Consider the following 23,470-nt stretch of genomic DNA (forward strand, 5'->3'; position numbering starts at 1 on the left):
GGTCCCATGTCTTCTTTTCTATGTGGGAATGGCAATTATTTACACATTAGACCAATCAATATGGTAAAAAGTTCAGATTTTCTGAGGCAATCCCAATTTCCAAGTATCTTACCTGTTAGCCTGAAGTTATAGATGCCAGAGATTTAACCCACTTCCCTTAGTTATCATGTGAAAAGTTGAGACTTAACAATGTCAACAGTGGTGAGCTCACACACTCCTATGTCTGAAAGCACTACCAACGTAAGCTGCAAGTTGATTTCCTAGAATGGAATGCTGAGGCCTGGGAGGATGTTTCTTTATCCAGTGGCCAGGATGATGGTAAGGTAGGTGGTCTAATAAATATACCTAGAGAACTGTGTTGCTGTTGTTTTTGTTTTTGTTTTTCAACTAATGTCCCCCTTAAAATCCTGGTAATGACACTGTTCACTTTTTCAGATAAGTTTTTTCATTCACCTGCTTCCTTTAGTTTCTGAGCAACTTGTTCTGTAACTTCGGCCTAATAGCTACCCTTCAAAAGTGCCGACAAAGCCAAGTTTTGGCAAGATAAAGAAGGGCTTTGTTGGTACCAAAGTATAAACTAGAGTTAGCATCTTTGAATCCTCTGGTTTTTCTGTTTAGCTAAATGTACATAAGACCCAACGATTTTATTTCTGAATATAAAAGTAAGTGCTGATTTCCACCCAAAGACAGGAATATTCCTAGCAGCTTTATTGGAAATAATTAACTCTTAGCACAGGAGACATTAGAATATATGCATGCAATGGAATATTGTTCAACAATGGAACACAAAAACCATAGCTATACTGTACAGCATGGACAAGTTTCACAGAGAAAATACTGAGTGAAAAACACAGGCCCCAAAGAGACTAATAAACAAAATCAATCTATGGTGGCAGAGGTTAGACTGTTGGTTAACTCTGGGGAAATCAATTGGGAGGAAGCACAGGAGATATATGTACAGTTCTAGAAATAGTCTGCCTTTTTTTTTTCATAAGGGAATGCATGCATGTAAATTACACCGAGTTGCACATTAAGATCTGTACACCTTTACTATATCTAACTAAATCAGGAGAGAGAGAGGGGGGGGGAGAGAAAGAAATTGAAAAAAGGGGAGGACAAAAATAAAAGAAGAAATGGGTAAAAACAAGGAGACAGTGAGGAAAAGAGATGAGGAGATAAAAGGGTGGAGAGACAGAGAAGCGGAGGAGGAACTGAGGAAAAGATAAAGCATTTTATACTAGCATTTGAGAGTCTGCACAGCTAGTCTGAAATCATGTTGGGCGCTTGCCACTTGTGATTTCATGGACTTTACTATGCCCCTGCTCAGCATCATATTTCAAAACTCTCAGAAAGCCTAGGTGGAGATGATATTTTCCCTAAATAAATATTAACCACAGATGGGAATCATATGTGCAAACAGATAACAAGGCAAGTCTTGTTGACTTCATTTTGTTTTCTCTCTATGGTCAGTCATAAAAATATTTTCCACAGAGCAATACAACAAAGTTCAATGACACTGGGAGGCTACGAAATATTGGTTTAACCAGGTTATACAAGCTGGAGGGAAGCAAACCTAAGCATTTCCCCCTGGCTAAAAAAAAAGTCTTAAAGTGAAAAAATACACAAGACCTTCAGATGCTTGTCTCCTGCTTTTCTTCTGAGGAAGCTAGATTAAAGCAAACACTATGCATTCTTTATTAAAACCTGTGATAAAATCATATGATTTGCTACTTTTATATATGTATCTATACACATGTGTGTGCATGTGTGCATATGGCTGTGAAGGTCAGAGTTGATATAATTTATCTTTCTTAATGCCCTTCATTTAATTCTTTGAGACAGGGTCTTTCATTACACTTGGAGCTCATTATTTGGTTACTGGCTGCCCAGCAAGTCTCAGGAGTCTTCCTGAGCATGGGGATAACAGGTGACCTCTGCTATGCCTGGCTTTTTCTGTGGATGCTAAGCATCTGATCTCAGATTTTCATGCTTGCCCAACAAGTAGTCTATTGACTGATCCATGTCCCAAGTCCCAATTTTACCAATTTAACCATTTGTGTTGAAGCCTGGACCTTGTGCATGGGAGACAGCGTTCTATCACTGAGTCACTCCCCCTGCCCCCCCCCCCCCCACCGGCTCCAGTACTTTGATCTTAATAAACTGTTTTATTTTATTTGGTGTTTCAAGACAGGGCTTCTCTATGTAGGCCTGAGCTGGCCTGGACTTACTCTGTAGACCGGGCTGGCTTTGAACTCACAGCAATCTGCCCACCTCTGCCTCCTAAGTGCTGGGATTAGAGGCATGTGCCACCCCACCCAGACAATAAACTATTTTATACTAACTTTATTACAAAAATAGGCCTATTAAATTTGCTATGTCAACTACCTTAATTTTTAAAATGCTTTCTTATTTGCTGATTTAAAAGTCCACTCATTAAACCACCAAGGAGTCTACTATTTCAATCAAAGATCAAAAGCTATGATGGCTCAGAAAAATGGAGAGGTAAAGCCTAGAGTCAGAAGTTTTAATTTAATTCCAGCATGGTTACTGGTTTGCTACCTGGCCTTCAGGAAGAAATTTTAAACTCATTTCACCTTAGCTCTCTCATTAAAAAAGAACAAAAGAAGATATTGACTTCGCTGACTCAAGTTAGCTAATTGTTAAGCAATAGTAAGTTTTGTATGAGGTAGTTATGAAATGCAAAACCTAAGGTGTGAAGATCAAGTCATGAACAGAAAGTATGTAGAGGAAGGAGAGAAGTGTAAATTTTCACTTACATGGGATATTATTTTTTTAAATTTCTGGTGGAAATACACTTCAAGGGAAAATAAGACTCTGTGGTGGGTTTGAATAAGAATGGCTTGCCCCTAAACTCATAAATTTGAATAGTGAGGGCGTGGCATTGGGAAATGTGCCTTTTTGAAGTAGGTGAAGGCCTTGTCAGTGGGGTTGGGCTTTGACATTTCAAGGGCCCCAGCCAGGTCCAGTGGCTTTCTCTCTCTCTTCCTATTATCTTCTGATCTGGATATAGACTTCTTATCTACCATGTCTGCCTGCTTGCCTCCATGCTCCATGCCATGAGGATAACAAACTAAGCCTCTGAAACTGCAAAACTGTAAGCTAGCCACAGTTTAATGCTTTTCTTTATAAGAGTTGCCATGGTCAGGGTACATTTTCATAGCATTAGAACACTGACGAAGACACTGATCATCTGCCATGTTTTGGTTAGATTGCTGAACAGAAGAGCACCTACAAGTGACAGGTTTCCATACTTTTCTTTTGGTTTTAGACAGAACAAACTCATTGTTCACTCAGAAAATAGTGAAGGCCCATTCACCATCGTTTAAAGAAATCAAATAGATATTGATTGCATGTCTCTTATGCCAGTTACTTTTACCGTGCTTGGATCTTAAGGTGACTGACTTATGACAAGGTTTTAACAAAATATTAAATTCTATATTCACATACATTTTTCACCTAAAACAATAAAAATCTAAGAATTGGAGAAGCATACAGAACATCCCCCAGAGAAACATGCAGGTGCCTAGGTTTGAGCAGGAAGCACTATTGCACACATTCACAGGGTCTGGTCAGGACAAGAGAGCATGAAATTTACATGCACTTGTCAAAAGGCTTGTAGCTTCTTGTTCTATCTCCAACTAGACTGTGGCTCACATAAAAGAAAACACAAAGTTAACACAGATTTTGAAAATCAATAAAATAGCAATGCTGACACCTTTTATTTTATAAAAATATAATTTGATTAGATTCATTCTAAGGTGAAAGAGACAATGTAATATTTTGATAAGAAAATGGCACCAGAATTTAAAAATGCCAGGAAACACCAATTGAAGTGTTTATATTCATAATTGTTAAATGTGAAAGTTATAATTTTAAAATACTTACTTATTTATGTGTATATGTGGGAGCTAGTGTGAGTACGTGTGTGCAAGACCCTGTCTGTGTAGGCAAGAGGGCTTTGAATCTCCTGGAAGTAGAGTTACAGCTTGTATTGTACCTCTATCTGGGAACTGAACCCGTGTCCTCTGCAAGAGCAGTAAATGATATTAACCTCTGGTCTGTATCTCCTGCTCCTAAATGTTATGTAAAGGTACACACTTTCCCTTTGAAGTACAGCTAGTGAGGTCACAATTAGCATATCTAGCAATGTTTTCTGTTTGTCTTTATTGAGTAAAGGTAATGGTGAGTACATTTATGACGTTGTTTGTGTATAAAATGTTTATCCCGGTTTGTGTATGCAATGTTTGCCATGTATATCAGGCAGACGTGCTCAAAGGCATCGCATCTCTTCATAGAGGTGTATCATAGAAAACAAATTGGAATGCATGGGCAAGATTTTGTGAAATGATGGCTGAAAGAGAGCAGTGCTGTGTCGGAATACAAACAAGTGTGGGCAGTCTAGGCTTAAATCCAGGTTTTTCTGATGTGGAATGTGGCATAAATCAATGGTCCATCTTATGATCTTAAAATATGGATACGAACACTTCAACACTCCTTATATCGGGATGTAGGGACTATGTCTCCTTCCTTGGATCTGGGTGCGTTCATGTCTTTTTTGACCAAACAGACTTTGTTGTCAATAAAAACCATTTGGATTTTGAAAGGATCGTTAGATAGGTCTGGGTGACAGAATTTTTCTCAGTACTTTTGGGATGCTCATTGTGTTGTGGAAGAAGCTCCCCACTATGTATGAGGCTCAATTGCACTCAGACAGCCAGGAAAGAGAGGCTATGTGCAGGTGAGCGATGCCCTTGAGCCTTATCTTCTGAGCCATGCATGTGAGTGAGTGCATGTTGTGCCTTCTCTCCCAGTCTATCGGCCATGTCAACATCAGCAAGTGATCTCAAGTAATATTAGAAAGTACTCAAAATCCCCAACAGAGCTTTCTTAAAATGCCTTACCTATAAAAGTTCTGAGATATAGTCTTTGGGTTTGTTTTTGTTTTTTGTTTTGTTTTTGTTTTTGAGGCTCTCTGTGATGTCGTGACAGATACCTAACAGAACGTTTTACCAAAAGTGAGGTGCCCATTTAACACAGTACTCAACATGTGACATTGACTTTTGAAGGCATGCATGGCCAAAGGGTTTAAGGTAGAAAAAAATGCGAGGCAGCTTTCAGTGAAAAAACTGAGGGAGATGTCACCAGGAAGTAAGGAGCATGCCACTGAATGCTGGAAGAAAGGAGCTCTATGTAGTGTGGAAATATGGAGAAATATCATCTTGGCACTGTGTAAACATAATATAACATAACATAAACATAGCATGTATCTATTGTCCTGGGGCTGGGAGGTGGAGCCAGGTAGAGTCCCAGAGCTCACTGGCCAGCCAGCCTAGCCAAATGAATGACACAGCATCTCACCTCTTATACCAGGCCTGGTAGCACCCAGCCCAGGTTAATATGCATAATAAGTATTAAACATATATAAGAAGCAGGCACCAAATGAGTTACAGACTTTGAAAGGATCATTAGACAGGTAAATACAACAGAATATATATAACATGGCTTACTATCTTTTTTCCCTGTTACTTCACATTTGAAAGAATAATAAAACTCTTTATAGAACATGAATGAGTAATTAGGTGCAGGGTCAAGGGGTGGGGGTAATCTCCTGAAATCTCAGATGTTTCCAGTGAACCAGAGTCTTTACAGATAAAGAGATATTAAACAAAGGCTGTCAGGCTTGACTATCTGCCAAATGGCAAATCATCCCCATAGCTGTATTTCCCAACTTGGGAGGTTTTGCAACTCATTAATAAACTGCAACTCATACCAGGTGTTTGGTTAAAATGTGCTTAAATAACGAGTTTGTAAACATTTATACTCTACAGAAATTTTGCCACTGTTTTCTGAGTCAGAACACAAGGATAATTCCCCCCCAAGTTTGTAGTTCTCATAAAAGTGCACTTTAGTTTCAAGAATTTTAAAGGGAAAAATGAAATGACTATGAATCCTTTGTTTCAGTGTTTTCCATTAGGAAATTATGTCTGAGGTAAACGGGGAGGGTAAGTGAGAACAGCTACCTGCCCAGCTGAGGCTGGGACTATAGCTTAGTTTGTAAAAGGTTGCCTAACGTGTGTAAAGCCGTGGGTTCTATCCCAAACACTACATACACTTATAATGCCAGCATGGGGTGACTGTAGGCAGGAGGATCAGAAGTTAAGGTCATTGTTGGCAACTTGAAATCCATGTCTAGCCTCAAAAAAAAATACATTTTAGTGATAGCTGATTTACCTACTTTTTTTTTTTTTAAGAGAGTGATGGGAGAAATAGATTTTCATCATCACTCTGAGCAAACACTCTACTTCATATTAATCCGCCTTGACTTCACATACAGGAAAGGTAAGGACATTATGTAATTGGCTTCTATTTTGGAAAAAGACACCTTCAAGTAGGTCTTTACCAGACCTTTCATCCAAAAATGTTAGGCCAAGTATGAATTCTACCACTGAAAGTAGATTTGGAGTAAATGGTGTGTGTGTGTGTGTGTGTGTGTGTGTGTGTGTGTGTGTGTGTGTGTGTGTGTAAGATCTCCTGAGGCCCATTAAAAGAGGAGCATCATTCCTTTCATGTTTTCTGTAAGTCTGCACTGCTTATGCAGTGGTGTAAGATGGTGGGTAGGTTTGAGTAGTTCTATCTATATAGAACATCCCATTTAGTAGTAAATGCCTAAGGCTTAGCTGCCAGTTTTCTGGAGCTTGTATGGACACTGCCAGGTCAACCACACTCCTGTAAAATAGAGGGCTAGTCAGCACAAAAGGTGGTCAATATAGATTCAAGTCTGACTAACACAAAATTTGTTTTTGAAGACTATTACTAGGGTCTACCATTCCATCACATAGCTAAGTTAGTGTTGGTGCTGGGACATGTTATAAGTTTTCAAAGGTGAGATCATGAGCAAGATCTTAGAGGTCCCTGTCACGTACCCTCAAGGTGACTGTGGTACCTCAGCCTTGATCCTGTCTTTACTTTCTGGGCAAGAGATGAGTGGTTGCACAGCCCACTGTTCCCCATTGTCATCTGGTCTACCTATAGAGGTTCAGAGAAATGGGTCTGCCTGATACTGTGCTAGAATCTTCAAAACGGAATCTAAACAAACCTTTACTCTGTATATGCTAATTACCATCAGGTAATTCACTATAGCGACAGAAGGCTAACTCAAAGCCAACTCTCCTACCGTTAGCTGGTGTGACTGCTCCCCCTTGAGGAGCTCAAGAGAACTGCAAGCTCCTCACCAGCTATTGTCCCGCAGAGGAAGATTGAGGAGTCTTTAAGACAAAGCAGGGAAATAATCCTTCGCAAACATTTCTTCCAAGGACGATTTCACAAAGAGATTAAGAACCACCACACAACTTTCCATCTAAGATCTTTTATTGCTTAGTTTGTGACCCAATCCAGAATTAAAATAGATATAAAAGATACACACTGCCAGGACGGCTGTGCTTCATTTTGTATTTATGTAATTTGAGGATAAACTTATTTAAAGGCTAAGGATAACCCTACCTTCAGGAGTGTGTGTGTGTGTGTGTGTGTGTGTGTGTGTGTGTGTGTGTGTGTGTATACACATACACTATAAAGGATAACTAGCTGCCTTCTGTTATGAAAATACAAGAAGAAAAATTTTTGACGAAAGGTCGTGCTTAATTGGAAAAAATTATTTGACTAAAAAAGAATTTGTAGATTCTGCTTTGTCTTCAAGATGAGCATAACAGAGAGCTGACTCTTGATGGGGTTTTGGAGAATTACATTTCCTTCTAGCCTACGGCCTTCCAGCCTATTCTAGGATAAACAGTCTCCATTCCTAAGTATGTTTTAAGGATGAGCTGTCCAATCTGCCCACACATGCCAAACAGCCAAGTCTCCTGAGCTCACTGAATGTGCAGAAGTGGCAGCTCCCACTGGGACCTGCCTGACCCTTGTGAGACTGGAGGGAAGGCGTCCACTGCAGTCCTCTTGCGAAGTCATTTGTCTAGCATGCCTTTCCCCATTCTCTCTGGCTTAAAAAAAAAAAAAGATATTTTCCACATCACAGGAAAGAATAGACATTAAAAAAAAAAAAAGGAGAATGAGATTTTCTTTCTTTCTAGAAGGTTAGGGAAACTGGGTTCTACTGAAGTGGAATCAAAGAGACAATTTGCAATGTATTTTCTTCATCTAAACCAGTACAATGACATTAATCGTGGGATGCAAAGGAAAACAGGAAATGTGATAAAAAAAAGATTGGATGCTTGATTACTAACTTCATCAATTGCTACTATTGATTAAGTTAACAGAACAAAGAAAGAATTTTGACTGGAAGATACTACTATCCACAATCAGGGAATATCACCGAGATGCTGGTACAGGATGCCCAGTGACACTGCCATTCTATTCAATTGCCTCTAACTGCCCCTTGGGAGTCTGCTGGATTCAAGAAAACCTTTAAACATGAACAGAGTCAAACAGCAAAGACTTGGCTTCTTCTAAAATAACATAGAGCTTGTTGAGCTAAAATGGTACAGCTGCCAAAATTCCAGATTGTAGAGATTGTCTTAAGTGAAAATCAAGCCACTTTCTGGCATACAGATTCACTCATTAAGGCTTGGCTAACGTGGCCAGAGCTACTGAAGACACCCAGAATGATAGCGTCAGGGGAGAGCCTCGCAGCCAGCACGACTCCGCTCAACTCCTCAAGGCTCGTTTGCCAGCACAGCAGTATCTGCACCCATCTCTCGTCTTTCCCCACCTCAAGCGCTTAACATCTACATGCACTCGTGGACTCATTATTATGGAATGCTTTTTGATTATTTCAAACTAAAATTTTCTTTTGATGAGTCAATGTGTTTGTATTTTAATTTTTTTCAGAGCATTTGCATATTTGGAGACGTGTTTTAAAATTTGGCCAGTGGGTTTTTGGTTGTTGGTTTTTGTTTTTTTTGTTTTTGAAAGTGCTATGGATTTATTTATTTTAAAAAGATTTATTTATTTCTTATTATGTATACAGTGCTCTGCCTGCATGTACACCTGCATTATAGAAGTGGACATCAGATCACATTATAGATGGTTGTGAGCCACCATGTGGTTGCTGGAAATTGAACTCAGGACCTCTGGAAGAGGAGTCAGTGCCCTTAGCCTCTGAGCCATCTCTCCAGCCCAGTGCTATGGATTAAAAAAAAAAAAAGCTATGGTGAATAGGGCTGTTGGAGAGAACTGTGAGCAAGAGAGCTCTACTAGCAAACATCCAGCTTCAGGACAGAGCTCCACACTCGCACAACGAGCCCTGTGTCTTTCTTAGACTTCTTTGTGTCTCCATTCTACCGGAGCCGGCCCTCCAGTAATAGCTCAGCAAATGTTTATTGAGTAAATTAATGAGCACTAATTTAAAGATAATTGAACAATTAGTAGGTAATGAATGATTTGTAAATTAGCAATTTATAATAAATTACAAATTATTTAGTTAATCAGTAAATAATTACACTTCAATAGAAATAGCTATGAGATATTCAGTAAGTAAACAAATGGACAGAGTAGAGAAAAAAAAATCCTCTAAAAATGAAAGGGCCAAAATATTGGATATTTGCAATGGAAAGAAATGTTATTATTTTCTCACACTGTAAGATATAAGTGGATGCTGAAACAGAATTAGGTAATTAGTGTGAGTAGTGCAATTCACAGTATCATCCTGCATAATAACCTATTATTAACAATGGTTTATTTAATATTCAACTGCTAAATGCCCGATTTAGAATCTTACTGTTTAAACATCTTGAGAGAATTTCCTATTCCAACTGCATTGCTCTGCAGATGAGGGCTCTGAGACTCGTTTTGCATGAACACCTGGCCTGTGATTGTCGGCAAGTGCACAGTTCTCCATCCTTTCGGGCAATTTATTCCTTTCCTTTCTCCCTTCTTCCCCTATATCTCCAGTATCTACAACGTATTCTCTCTGTGAAGAAGGCCAGCTCACGGGTGACTTCTGAATTAGTACTTGTTAAAGTAGACTTGAAACACCTATTATTTTAAATGACAATGTTTCAAAACGGGCCTATGATCTTGTGACGATAGCACGGCTGGCTGTGCCCGTATTGGTTTATGAAACATTTTTTTTTTATACGACACTTCTTCCAGAGAGCAGAGCCAACTTGCTCATAAATCCAATTTACTTTTTACTCCTTTCAGACTGCACTTTCTAAAAACAGCCAACTCAAATGTGTACAGCAAACGGGAAAGGGAGGAATGTGAATCACAAAAGCTTCCCAAAGAAACCCAATCACCCTAAAGACAAACAATAGGGCACAATTATCAGCCAGTAAATGCAAGCACTCACATGCACACATGTGACACCAACATGTGACAATGCTTGTCCCATAGTTTTAGTCACATGTCTCTCATGTTTCATTAGCTATCTCAAAAAAGAAGTGCAGATAATTTTTGGTGTCTTCTCTTCTTATAATTAAAGGTAGCAATTTCTCTTGCAAAATAATAACATGATCTCAAGTGATGATGTGTGAAATAAGCACATCACCGCTGAGCACTGACTCTCCTAAGACAGTCGTCTCCCCTCACCCCCAAACTGAATATCAATAGCACCCGGTTGGCAGGTCTATGATAGGTAAATATTATTGTAATGAGTATTTAATTAACACAGGCAAAATAATGAAAACAGAGATGACAGAATCCTCCTTAGGGTGAAGAAAAAAATAGAAAGAAAGGGAAATTAGCCTTAAGTGTCAGGATTGCTGAGTGCTGCCATCTACTGGTATAGGAGTCTGGGTCAAATTCATCTTTTTTTTTTTTTTTTCTATTTACTTCTCTTGCTTTTTAAAACTCTTGACAGTTTCATCCATGTGTATGATTCCTTTTATTGGCATTGTTTATTGTTTCTTCCTTTTTTACTTCCATTTTGCACCCCCCTTTTTATCCCTCTTCTTTATTTTAATAGCTTGAACTGTAGACTATCTGAAAAGAGACTCGGAGTAGCATTCTACCAACTGTGTTCTAAGGTTAGGTAGCCTGTGAAAGGCTACTTTGTAAATTTCAAATGTGACACACATCTCAACAGACAATTTCTTTACAGTTACCAACACTCTGGAGAGTCTGGGGACATTCAGAGAACATTTGCTAACCATTTAGAACTTGTTCAAGACCCTAAGTCATATAAGAGCACTTGTCACCTGTCATTTCATCATTTAACCGGCCTCTATTTTCTTGGTTGGTTTGACTGGGACTTAATGTGTGTATATTTTAGGGATACATTTATTATCCTCCTTTCTCTTTTTCTATGTGCTCAGCTGCTCATCACTGTGAAATTATTACTAAATGGAAAGCTTGGGGTTAAGATCATTCTGGAATGACTATAGGAACCCCTCCACTTGACACTGGGTCTGCCTCATCGTCCACTGAAAGATTTATGAAGAAGGACACTGTGTAACATGTGACCTTTAAAAATTGCTCACGGGGTCTGTTCTCCCCTGAAAGGAATTCTAATGTCCTTGTGGCTTATGTTACAGGCTGTGTACCAACTACTGGGGAAAGACGCTGAAATTTTAATGGCTTTAAGAAAAGCTGTGCAAGCTTTTCCTTTGGGGGGGAGCCTTTGGGAAGAGGGAAGCAGACAGGTAAAGCACAGTCAAAGAAATGACCCTGTCCCCTGAGATGGGGACTCACTTTAGAGTTAAGGAGGTTCTCATTTGCCTATACAGCTGGAGTCATTACTGTGGCTGGTCACAAATGTGGCAAATGTGAGGAAATCTGATCAACACCCAGAGGAACAAATGCTACAGGAAGATGTGTCACTCTCCTGACACAGGATACAGGATTATAGATGTGGAGAGTAGATGCAGTCTTGAGAAGCTATGCTTTGCCTGTGTGTGTGTGTGTGTGTGTGTGTGTGTGTGTGTGTGTGTGTGTGCACTTAAGTATGAAATAGAACATTCCATAATACAACTGAAGAATCCAAGACATGGCTGTGGCCGGAGGAAGAGTGGGTGCAATCTTAAGGGTATTGAATGGAAAACCGAATGGGATTAGACACAGTTCATCTGGAAAGTAGACAATGCCCAGACAATAACCATAAAGAATTCAAAGAAAGTACATGTACTTGATAACCAACATAGAAAAGCAATCACAAGTTGTTTTCAAACTGGAAAAGAGAAGCGTATGCCATCTTGTAAGGAATAATGCTGCTCTTCAGCAATAAATATTTGCACAGAGGATGTATGTCAAATGTTTGTGTAAGTGCTTGCTTCTGAATGGTGGTATCGGCAGAATTTTAAATTGTCTTTTTTTGTATGTAGATTTTAAGTTTTCTATATGGAAAGTGCATAAAAGAGCAGTAGAAGCTCATAAAAATCGTGTCTTCTAATTTCTTGTGCAAATATCACTCACAAACAGAGATGAAGTCAAAGCCAAGTTTGGTAAACTGTAGGCTGTTTGCCGCATCTGGCCTGCCACTTAGTTTTGTAACATCAAAGTTTTACTGTAAAATAGCTGCTGCCTGAACTCATGTACTACAATGTCAGAGTTAGGTAGTGTGACAAAGTACTTGGCATGTGGATAATACAGAGAAAATATTACCTATGTCCTTCAAATAAGACGCCTTATCCCATTATTGTGTCAAGCCTAATGAAACTGTCACCATTTGTCAGAATTGGTCAATACTAGCGACTTTGCATAGTTTAGACAAACCATACATTAGTCACGTGCACTTCTTAACTCCCTAATTCAGGTTTTCATCACTGAGATAAAACATGGTTAATATCATTAACCTCAGAAAACTAAAATTAAGCACTACCACATGTGGATGTGGTATATTGTGTTTATACTCTATTTTGAAACACAAGCAAATTAGTGCTTATTGTCCTTATGGTGTAGCAGGTTACATGTCTCTGTCCCTCTGACCTAAAGGGAAGGTTTTCAGAGGAAGGGTACTCGTTTCTACTCAACAAAATAGCACCTGACTCTAAAACCTTGTCAAAGTGACACTGTGACAATCTCTCCTGAACTGAGCCCAGTTCTTGACACAGTCTGCCAAAACATCCCGAGAAGACCTGCCCAAAGGGAACGCAGGAGTCAGAGAACTGCAAAATTTGGAGAGTCTGTCAAACACATTTCTTCAGGCACGGTTAAAGATGGCATTCTGTAGCTTAGTGTAGATCCAAAAGAGGAGCTCTTTTTTATTTTATTATGTTATTTTATTTTTGGCAGTTCTGTAACTTTATTTGATATTCAGTAGATTAGATCTCATCCACATAGACCATAGATTTTTGAATGTGGTAACAGGCAATGTGTAGAGTTTGTTTGGTGAATCCTCATTTTCATTACATTTTTGGGACAAATATATCGGATGTGAAATGGAATATTCCTTATTCCTTTGGCCCAGACAACTTTATTGAGCTGGGTATCTATGTGCACATCTGGAGTCCCCATCTCCTTCATGGCAATTTTCTGAATTTCTTTGAGTGTCCATGGATGCACTTGTTAATGTTGATGGTGTATTCTTGGGTCACCCCTTTGATGATGGTGCAACAACCCTTCTTCTTGCCACCCTTTTTTGCAGGGAGCCATTCTGCCTAGCCCAGGCTGAAAAGGATGGGTGGAGGAGCTCTTTATAAATGCAAAATACGACTTCCTAAGAATGACACAGGGAAGGCTGGGCATGATGGTGCATGCCTTTAATCCCAGGATTTAGGGGGCAGAGGCAGGCAGATCTCTGTGAGTTTGAGGCCAGCCTGGTCTACAAAGCGAATCCAGGACCCTGTCTCAAAAAACAACAAGCAAGCAAAATGATACAGGAAGATACATGAGAGCATCAGTAGAGAGAAATCTCAAGAAGCTATGAACAGCCAAGTGTAGGATGAGTTTCTGAGAAAAGGAGACAAGTCAAGAAACTGAAGGAGAACTAATCAAAGTGTCCTTAGCTGAAATGAGGAGAGCTCTAAACTTAGTACTAAGACCATCCAAGTAAAAAGACTGAATTAATTCAGTCAACTCTATTAGATGCCCATTTACAGGTACTAGGTCACCACAAGTATGATGAAACAGGCAGCAAAGAAGTTCTATTCTGGTGCAAGACCCTGGCTTAAAATCTGTCTTCTTGTTGGGGATCTGAATTCTCTTGGTTTGTCTAGGTCACCCAGAGAAACACAAACATCTGCTTGTTTTTTCAACCTTACTAGAAGAAGTTGACCTTTACCCCTCATATGCCCCCAGGTGACCCCTGTTCATACTTGATGGGGTGAGAGGTAGTCTCTTTTGTTTTGGGTCCCCTCTTTCCTGTACACATGCTGAGCGACAGTGGAGGAATTCCAATGGGGTTGAGGCAGCCTGCATTCTCCATTATAAGGGAGGCATCGCTGGTGGCCTAGGACCCAAAAGTTTCCTCTGTAGCCCTTTCATGGTTTCTGCCTTTCTTTCAGTCAGTAATCTGTATAATTGGAAAATGCAGAACCTATCACTCTCTAAAAATCCCCAGGCTCTCATTAGTCTCCTTGAGATTGTCTTTTACACCCACCAGCCAACCTGGGATGATTGCCAGCAGCTCCTGTCTACCTTCTTGATGGCTGAGGAGGACAAGATCAAGATTGAGAGAAGAAAAGTGGCCCTCAAACCAGGTAGAGGGTCGCTTCCCCCAAAGACTGTATTTTCCCTTCTGTCTGACATGACTGGGTCCCCAACACCAACAAAGGGAAGGAGGTTCTGGACAATTTTCATTAGCACCTTTTAGGAGGATTGAAGGTAGTTGCTAAAAATTTTTAAAAGGGATTCACAAGAGCTCCCCCCTCACCCTAAATAGCCTGCAGGGTGCTTGGAGAGCCTATGTGAGGGTTTCTGATTGTTCACCCCTCTCAACCCAGGCATAGCAGAAAGCCATCAAACATCAGAACTGCTTGTATTATGCAGTTGGCCTTAGATATTAGAAAGAGACTTCAGAAGTTCAAAGGGTTTGAGGGTGTGAAATAGGTTCCAATTATTGGAGATTGCTCACCAGGTTTACAATCACTGTGACTCTGTAGAAAAGCAGAAGGAGAAATTGACCTGAGTAATAGTGGCAGCATCCGGGGAGATTCCACTAAAAGAGATCCCATAAGGGGTAGCCAAAGACACTGGCAAAGGAAAAAGCTAGAAAATGACAACTGTGTTTATCATAAGAAAAAAGAAAGCTGGAAGAATGAATGCCCACATCAGAAGAGGGAAGGGTTCCCTGACCTTCAAATGGGTGACAATTGACAGGGCCAGAGTTCCCTTCCATTAAAGTCCCCAGAAGCTTAGAGTGACATTAAAGTAGGAGGTAAAGCTCTTAAATTCTTTGTTGGCAGGGAACAGCCCACTCAGTCCTGACAGAGCTGCACAAAACACTGATGGATGGCTGTCTCTATGGATGGCCATTCAAGGGGCAAAGGGACAGATTGCTCCCTTTCTCTAGATGAACTCTCAAATGGTTGGTTTGGGAAAAGATACTGTGACCTATTCCTTCTTAATTATGCAAAGACTTCCCATATCCCTTAATTGGGAGAAGTTTATTACAACATCCACCATATCCTTTGGGGAGGCTACAGCTCACTTTCATTGAATCCTACTCAGCTCCCAATGTGTATTCTTGTGTCCTGGCCATGTTGGAGGAATAACTCCTCCAACCAGGTCTGGCACCTAAAAACGACACTCAAGCTTTGACATACCTGCAGAATTTGCAACTGCAATATCCAGAAATCTGGGCTAAGGATAGTGCACCAGAATTGACCACTCACCAAATGCTGTGTCAACTAATTACTTGACCACACAAAAAGTGACCCTAGGCCCTGTAAGGCCCCTCCATTGTGCTCATTAGAAAGAAACCAAGTCCTCCTGGAGACACACTGACTCTTTCATAGGTCTAGAAAGGAAATCATTACAGCCTACCCATGGTCTTAAGTAATTCATTTCCATATCTATGAAAGTTAAGGCTTGACAAGAAATAGAAGATTATTGTTGGCAAAGCCTGGAAGTCAGGATGTATGTAATTGGTTTAGACCCAGATACCAAATTTACTTTCCAAAAGAATTTTCCACCTACGGTCATTGGGCCTATCAGCCTAAACTGGCCCAATTGGAATATGAGCTCTATAAAGTGGCAAAGTACCTAAACTCTAATTTGGCCAGGAATTCCTTTGGTAACCACCGGGGTAAATGGCCAGGAAGCAGCAGAAGCCAGACCCTCAGAGTTCAGTATGCTAGAAAGAGTATATCACTTCCTCAATTGTTCTCAGTTATGTAGATACTGTACATAGGTAAGGACTGCTGGCTATGCCTAGACCCCCACATTCCCTTATTATGTTTGGATTGGAATTACTCAAACAATAAGCCCCACTTCCAATCTTGAAAACTGTAAATGGCCCCAACCAAGGCTGGTCAGACTGGAGAACCTCCAAGGAAAGATGTCCACTTATGTCACTAAGATACCTCCTAAAAAGTTCCCTCTACACAGATGCCTGTAGCCTTACACAGTAGATTAACTCCAGGAATGGCAGTCAAGTGCCTGGACCAAGTAGTCTCTGGTCCAGGCCCCAGAGACTCTGAGGCTTGCTTGCACTAGCACCTGAACCAAATGTAGATCTTCTGAATTATTTACACTGGAGGAGACCATACTCCTTGGCATCCTCATGTGTGCCACACCACAGATATTTATCTATGATGGAGAAGAGGGCAGGGATCACCTAAATCTAGATTCAGGGCTTCCCCATATGCAGAAGGGAGCCATTTCCATTCTCATTTGCCTGTTTGAGGGGGCAGACATTTGCAGACTTTACTGCAGTTAGATCTTCAGCCCTAATTGTAGGGGATAAAAACTTCAAGGAGCTCAGTGCTTAAGTAAACATAGACCAACACCATCTGGAAAAATTTGCTTCCCATCTGGAAGCCCAGGTAGATCCCTTACTTGATGTAGCTCTTGAGAATCCAGAGGCCTGGACCATCTCTTCATAAGACAAAGATTTTTTGGGAGGGGTTTGAGAAATATGTTGCTTCTATGCCAACCATTGAGGGCTAATTAGAGAAAGTTTATCCATGATCAGAAACAATCTTAAGGAAAAGAGAAAAGAGATATCAATAATCTGACAATTGGTACCAATCTTTATTCTTGATTTCCCCCTGGTTAAATACTCTACTATGGCTACCCTTTTGCTCCTCAACCTCACTTTAGGACCCTGCTATCTCATCTGCCTATATAACTATATAAAACAGAGAATGAGTTCTGTTAAATTGTTAGTTCTGAGGGGACAATATATCCACTTGCCCTGGAGCTAACAATTTGATTCATACAACCAGTGGGCAATGTAACAGGTTCTAGACCTGAGCATGGCTGATGCCATGTTAGACACTCTATTCTGATCTTAAAACTCAGCATGTAGGTCCCAACGCCAATCAAAATGGGAACAGAAACATTGTCCATAGTTCCAGTTAAGTCCCTGAGTTAAAAAAACAATTCCTAAATGCACTAACCTTGCTATTTGACTTCTGTAGTTCCTCTTTGTATAGCTGAAGTATGTCAACCAGGATATGGTTTTTGTAAATAAGAGACAAAGAGCTCTAAGGCTCAGGGCTGCATGATTTGGGCAAGTCCCCCATGCAGCTGCCAGCCAGCAATAAAGACTTTCTTTTCAGCTTTAACAGTGGTGGCCTCTGGTGCCACCACAGTATCAGCATATTGATGTTTTTTTTTTTTCAGCTATTCATAGAGCTCCCTTCTCCACTCATTACTAACTGGGTCCTATCATTACTGAGTAGTGAAAGACACCCAAGAGAAAATTCTGTTCGCCCTCAAAATCTTCTGCCATGTCCCTGCCCATCTGCTCCTCTGATCGGCCTTCACTGCTTCTACTTCTCACCTCAGGACTCAGAAAACCAAATGCCTTCAGGTCAAAGAGTGAGAAAAGGAAGCATCAGAGGCAATAGGGAGTGGTTAGCCTACAGGTCAAGTATTCTTATGTTCTCTTCATACATCCTCTGAGAGATATTACGTGCACAGAATTTTATATTTGAAAGTCATGTTCATCCAAAATATTATCCAGTACAAATTTAGTTATCCCCAAAGAGACCTCCCAATCAACATCTTCAAATATGTACTTTCCTTCCCAGTTCTTCAGTTGTCCCCTCTATTTTACATTGCCTGCTTGAACGATGACGGTGCTGTCATCCACCACGAAGACCAGATCAATGTATGGAATGAAGATTTGGACACCAGAGTCTAAAATAGTGACTGTGCTACCAAAGACACACACGACATAAAAACAAACAGACATACAAAAAGAACTACCCAAGTTCTCCTGTTTTCCATTTCCTCAAGTATAAAATTGGAATAGTGATAGCATCTACCTTACGGTGCTGTCGTAAACGTATGATTCAACAATATACACAGTATGTTAACTCAGGTATTTGGCAGGTAAGCACTCAGTAAATTTGCAGTATACGGTTTTCAACATGATGATGCTTTAAGGGAGTATTGTCTGAATTCTTTACACATTGAGTTACTAGATGAATGTCTTGGGAATTTACTATTGTAAATTTATTTGGTGTATAGAGTCATGTATAGAAATAATCATTATTAAAGTGGATTGATTAAGGCAGAAATTCAGTGGACTATAGAAACTGGAGCTGATTAAGAAGTTTAAGAATGTTAATTGGAGACTAATACATGTTTTTTATACACATATACACACACACACAAATTATACATGGACTGATACTCACTTTTAATTGTTGTGACAAAATGCTTGAGGAAATAACTCAAAGAAGGGAAATTTTATTTTACCTCATGGCTTCACAGATCAAAGACCATCGTTACTTGGAATCTTTGCTCCCAAGACCATACATGGTGAGGCACATTACTATGTTGTGATGTATGTGGTTGAATATGGTGAGGAGTGTGTCCTCACAGTGGACAGTAGGCAGAGAAAAAAGGCAGAGAAGGGCCAGAAACAAGGCACACACATTAAAGACATACTGTCATTTGCTTGCTTCCTCCAACTAGGCCCCATATTTTTCCTAAGGTATCTTAATACATATTACACATTTATTCTTTATTCCCCTGTTATGCTCTCCTGTATCTCTCAGTCTTGCTAATAATTTTCTTTCCAACAAGTATGCTCCTCCTACTTTCATGTCTGTTTTCTGAGACTCACTGCATTTAGTTAGGCTGTCTTGCATGATATTGGTAGGCGAGGCATTATGTATTGAGAAATGTATCCATAGCTACACCACTGAGGAATATGACTTCTCTTACCTTAACAATCATTAACTGTGGATAGCTCTTCAGGGAGTACTACATAGGTGCCCTCTTTTAGTAGCCCATTCAGCTTGAATTTTTTGATATATCAATACATTAAAAAAGTTAATGCACTCACAATATAATCGCCTTTCAGGAGCTCAAGCATCTGTGGATCAGGAATCCACCATGTGAGCCTTTTGGGAAGATGTTTCATAGTCACACCATAGCACAAATATACAGAAACGCATGCATGTACACACAAATAATGTATTTATATCATCCTTTACTACTTGAAAGGTGATTTGCTTCACAAAACACCTTATAGAGAGTTCATACAAATACAGATCATCTATAGGAAGAGGATATACAAACTTTGTGAGACTATTACCATAACCATATTTTCAAGAAAATAAAATGCAAGATTAAGAAAGGTTTGGTCAAGGTCACATCAAGTAAACACTCAGTAGAGTGGGTGAAATTGCAAACTTCCACAGTCAATTCTTCCCCTAGTTGTTCAGAACTATCAAAAATAGAAAGCTTGTCAAGCTTATTCTAACAGTAACATTATCCTAAAGCTAATAAGGTATTTGAAGAGAATCTCAATGAGAGGCATAGATATTCAAACACAATGTCCTTAGAATGCTGCTAGCTAGGACCTTTTGAAGACAGTTGCATATAATTATGGCAATTCCATAGGATGTTAAATATAATTAGCACCCATATGTGGGCTTCAGTGTCTCCCATCAATTACCCATGTAAGGAATATTGCCACAAATGATGGCACCCAGAGGAAAAGTGTCATTGGTCCAATTATCTGCCTGTCTCTAAATGCCAAATCTCTGACCCAAGTAAGATCTAGTTACAGAAGTTCTGGCCATGCAGTCTGGGGCTCTGTGTGGGTGAGCACGTGGCATTTCAATTTTCAAAGAGAAATTAGAGCAACACTGGAGTTTTCCGATGATTCAATCTGACACTAGAACTTTCTCCAAAGCACATAAAACCCAAACCCATAGTGTAATCAACACAATGGCTAGTATAAAAAAAAAATAGAATCAAATGGAAATGAGCCAAAAACCAAGTGGAGACTGTGAAGGCACTTAATGCAAAATGTACTTAATTTCTCAGAGAGGGAAGAAAACACAATATTCAGCATTAAAAAAAAAAAAAAGGACAGAGTCTTGGTGTTATTAATATCCTGTGACCTTCTGAGAGGAGACCATAGAGTTGGCCTAGTGGTGGGAAAACCAGGCTGTGCTGTGAGAAGACTAAGTGAATAAAGTCCGTCTTCATCAAATCCTCACAGTGCTCTTTAAAAATGGATGGTCACTGTGGTGGTTTGAATAGGACATGTCCCCATCGACTTCTGCATTTGAACACTTGGTCCCCAGCTGATGTGGAGGTTCTGAAACCTTTAGGAAGTGGAGCCTTTCTGGAGGAAGTCCATCACCAAGGAGAGTATTGAGGGCTTACAACCTGCCCCCAGTTACGGTTCTTGCTCTCTACCTCTTGTGTGGGAATGAAATGTGGTCAGCCAGCTTCCTACTCCTGCCACCACATCTTCCAAGCTAGAATGGACTCTACCTCTCTGAAGCCATAAGTCTAATGGAATCCCTTCTTCCCTGTGTTGGTTTTGGTCAGGTGTTCTATCACAGCAAGAGAAAAGTTAAATACAGAATACAGTTGAATTCTTTTCATAAGAAGGGTTATCCCTATCTCCCTGGGCAATGTGACCTAGCTCTGGACATATTCTAGTAATTGAAATGCTGTATGTCCTGCTGCCAATCAGCTCCCTGAGTCTGACTACTCCTGTGCAAACAGAGAGAGTATGGGAGACTGATACTACAGAACTAGTGATACCTTGCTTTCTTTCTTACTAATGGGACAAATTGAACCTATATTCATCAGTGCTACTATTGGTGCACAGGGGTGCCCACTGAATGGCTAACAGTTCAGTAAATGCAGACTAGTAATGATAATCATGAGAATCAGCCACGATGGTGCATGCCTTTAATTCTTGCATTCAGGAGGCAGAGGCAAGCAGATCTCTATGAATATGAGGCCAGCGTGGTCTATATAGCGGGTTCTAGGATAGCCAGGGATACATAGAGAGACATTGCCTCAAAAATTAAACAAAGAATAACTATAAAACCCTGTAATGTTTACTGCCATCCCTACAATGTGCCTGGCACACCATGCTCAGCATTTTCCATGTTTTAGCCATCCAATCCTCACAATAAGCTAGTGTGTGTGTGTGTGTGTGTGTGTGTGTGTGTGTGTGTGTGTGTGTGTGTGTGTGATGGTAGTTGATTGCTCAGCTAGCTCCTCCACATACCTTGAGTGGCTAATTGAACACCAGCCCTTCCTCCTTACCAGGAACAACAGGCAAGGCTTTTAAGAGCTACTTACCCCGCTGCACTGAACAGTGGGTTACAGGTACTGAGCTAAGTAGTGGAAAGCACTGGCACCCAAGTTTCTCTCAGTGCTCAGCAGAGAAGCCTGCACACACTGTCACCGAGAAACAACTGCTATGAGAGATGCCTGAGGAATGTTAAAGCAGGACAATTCCATACTCCATCCATTCCTTCTGTTCTTAAGAAACAAACAGCTCAAGGGGTGACGTCTTTCACCGGAACCTTCCAAGTAGTGTTACTACTAATAAATGTATCTTGCATTTGGAAAAGCAATGTGTCCCCTTGGAGCAGCAGTTTCTGTGTGCTAGTGGTGGTGCTCCAGGATGAAAATGGGAGAAATAAAAATGATGTGTGTTTTTCTTAAAGCCAAATTTATTACACTTTTAAATCTTGGGTTTTGTTTTTTAAACAAAAACTGCTCTCTAAAATGACACGAGAGTAATTTTTAATTTAAAAATAATAATAGATAAAACATAAAAGTGACAATTGTGTGCTTCAGAAAAATATGTTTTTCAATTCAACTCATCCGTTGTTATCTCACAGTCTTGGATGCACTGATGCATGTCCAGATGGACAGAATTACAGACAGGCAGAGCCGTTCTTTGGCTGCAGTTATCTTCCCACAAGTGTCAAGATTAGGGTGGTTTTTTTTTTTATAAGAATGTTTTTTGTATCTTCAGATGATTCTTTTCAGAGGGGAAAATGCATAAAGTGGATTTGCAAATTCAATCTTTCTGTAAATAACTTTATTACACAAAGATGAATCTAAAATCCATATCCACCCAATTTGATTATAAGTGACACCATAGCCTGGATGGAAGCATATAAGATAATATTGTCATTTCCCCCTAAATCAGCCAGTTGAGGTTTTAGTGAAGCATGTCACTTCTTAAACATCAGCTTCACAGGAAACAGGAGTGATGGCTCAAAAAGAGCACTGGCTGCTGTTGCAGACGACAGGTTTGTTTCCAGCACCCACATGGGGCCTCACAATCATCAGTGACCCCAGTTCCAGGGCATCTGCTGCCCTGTTCTGGCCAACAAAGGCACTAGGCGTGCACACGGTACACATCATACATGTTGAGCAAGTCTCATCATGCACATAGAGTAATACAAAATAAATATTAAAAACCCAACTTCATGGACACATAACTTTTACAAACAGTAAGTCCCATGCATTTAAAGCAGTGGACAGAAGCTTCTGACGATGACAGAAAACATTTTCACCACTCTGAAAAGCATCACTGCTCTTTCTTGAAGTCTATTCCCATCCACCTCCTACTCTAGGAGCTGCTGACCTGACTACTATACCCATAGGTGAATCTTTTTGTCCTAGCATTTGATACAATTAGAAATCCTATGCCATGTGCTTCCTTTGTGTTAATCTCGTCACATTCAATGCAATGTGTGCTTAAACCATCACATTGATTTGCAGTTGCTATTCTCTCTGAGTAATTGCACTACAATGGGTACACCACATCTTATCTTGTTTCCTCTCGATAGACATAAGTGTTGGTGGGACTTCCAGGCTATTCTAAATAAAGCTCTTTCAAATATTAATGAACTCAAACATTTATCAGGAATTATTTTTATTTCTTTTGAATAAATATCTAAGAATGGAATTGACGCATCATTTTAAGTATGGGGTTACTTTTCTAAAAGCCAAAGCTAGCCAGCTGGTGGTGGCACACGCCTTTAATCCCAGCACTTGGGAGGCAGAGACAGGCAGATTGCTATGAGTTTGAGGCCAGCCTGGTCTACAAAGCGAGACCAGGAGAGTCAAGGCTACACAGAGAAACCCTGTCTCAAAAAACCAAAACCAA

General features: G+C 40.1%; 1 protein-coding gene and 1 pseudogene across 6 annotated transcripts in view; both read right to left on the minus strand.

Annotated features, from left to right (window-relative positions):
* Positions 1 to 23,470, minus strand: part of SAMD12 (sterile alpha motif domain containing 12) — a 494,897-nt gene that overhangs the window by 266,586 nt on the left and 204,841 nt on the right. The window lies entirely within an intron of this gene.
* On the minus strand, positions 13,214 to 18,785 carry LOC311579592 (large ribosomal subunit protein eL31-like; annotated as a pseudogene). The gene is made up of 4 exons: positions 18,781 to 18,785; positions 18,134 to 18,233; positions 17,750 to 17,881; positions 13,214 to 13,568 (listed from the first exon to the last, which is right to left on the minus strand). The product of its transcript is annotated as a large ribosomal subunit protein eL31-like (transcript).

This window comes from Acomys minous (genome assembly GCF_964271855.1).
Source record: "Acomys minous genome assembly, chromosome: 12".
Classification (NCBI taxonomy): Eukaryota; Metazoa; Chordata; class Mammalia; order Rodentia; family Muridae; genus Acomys; species Acomys minous.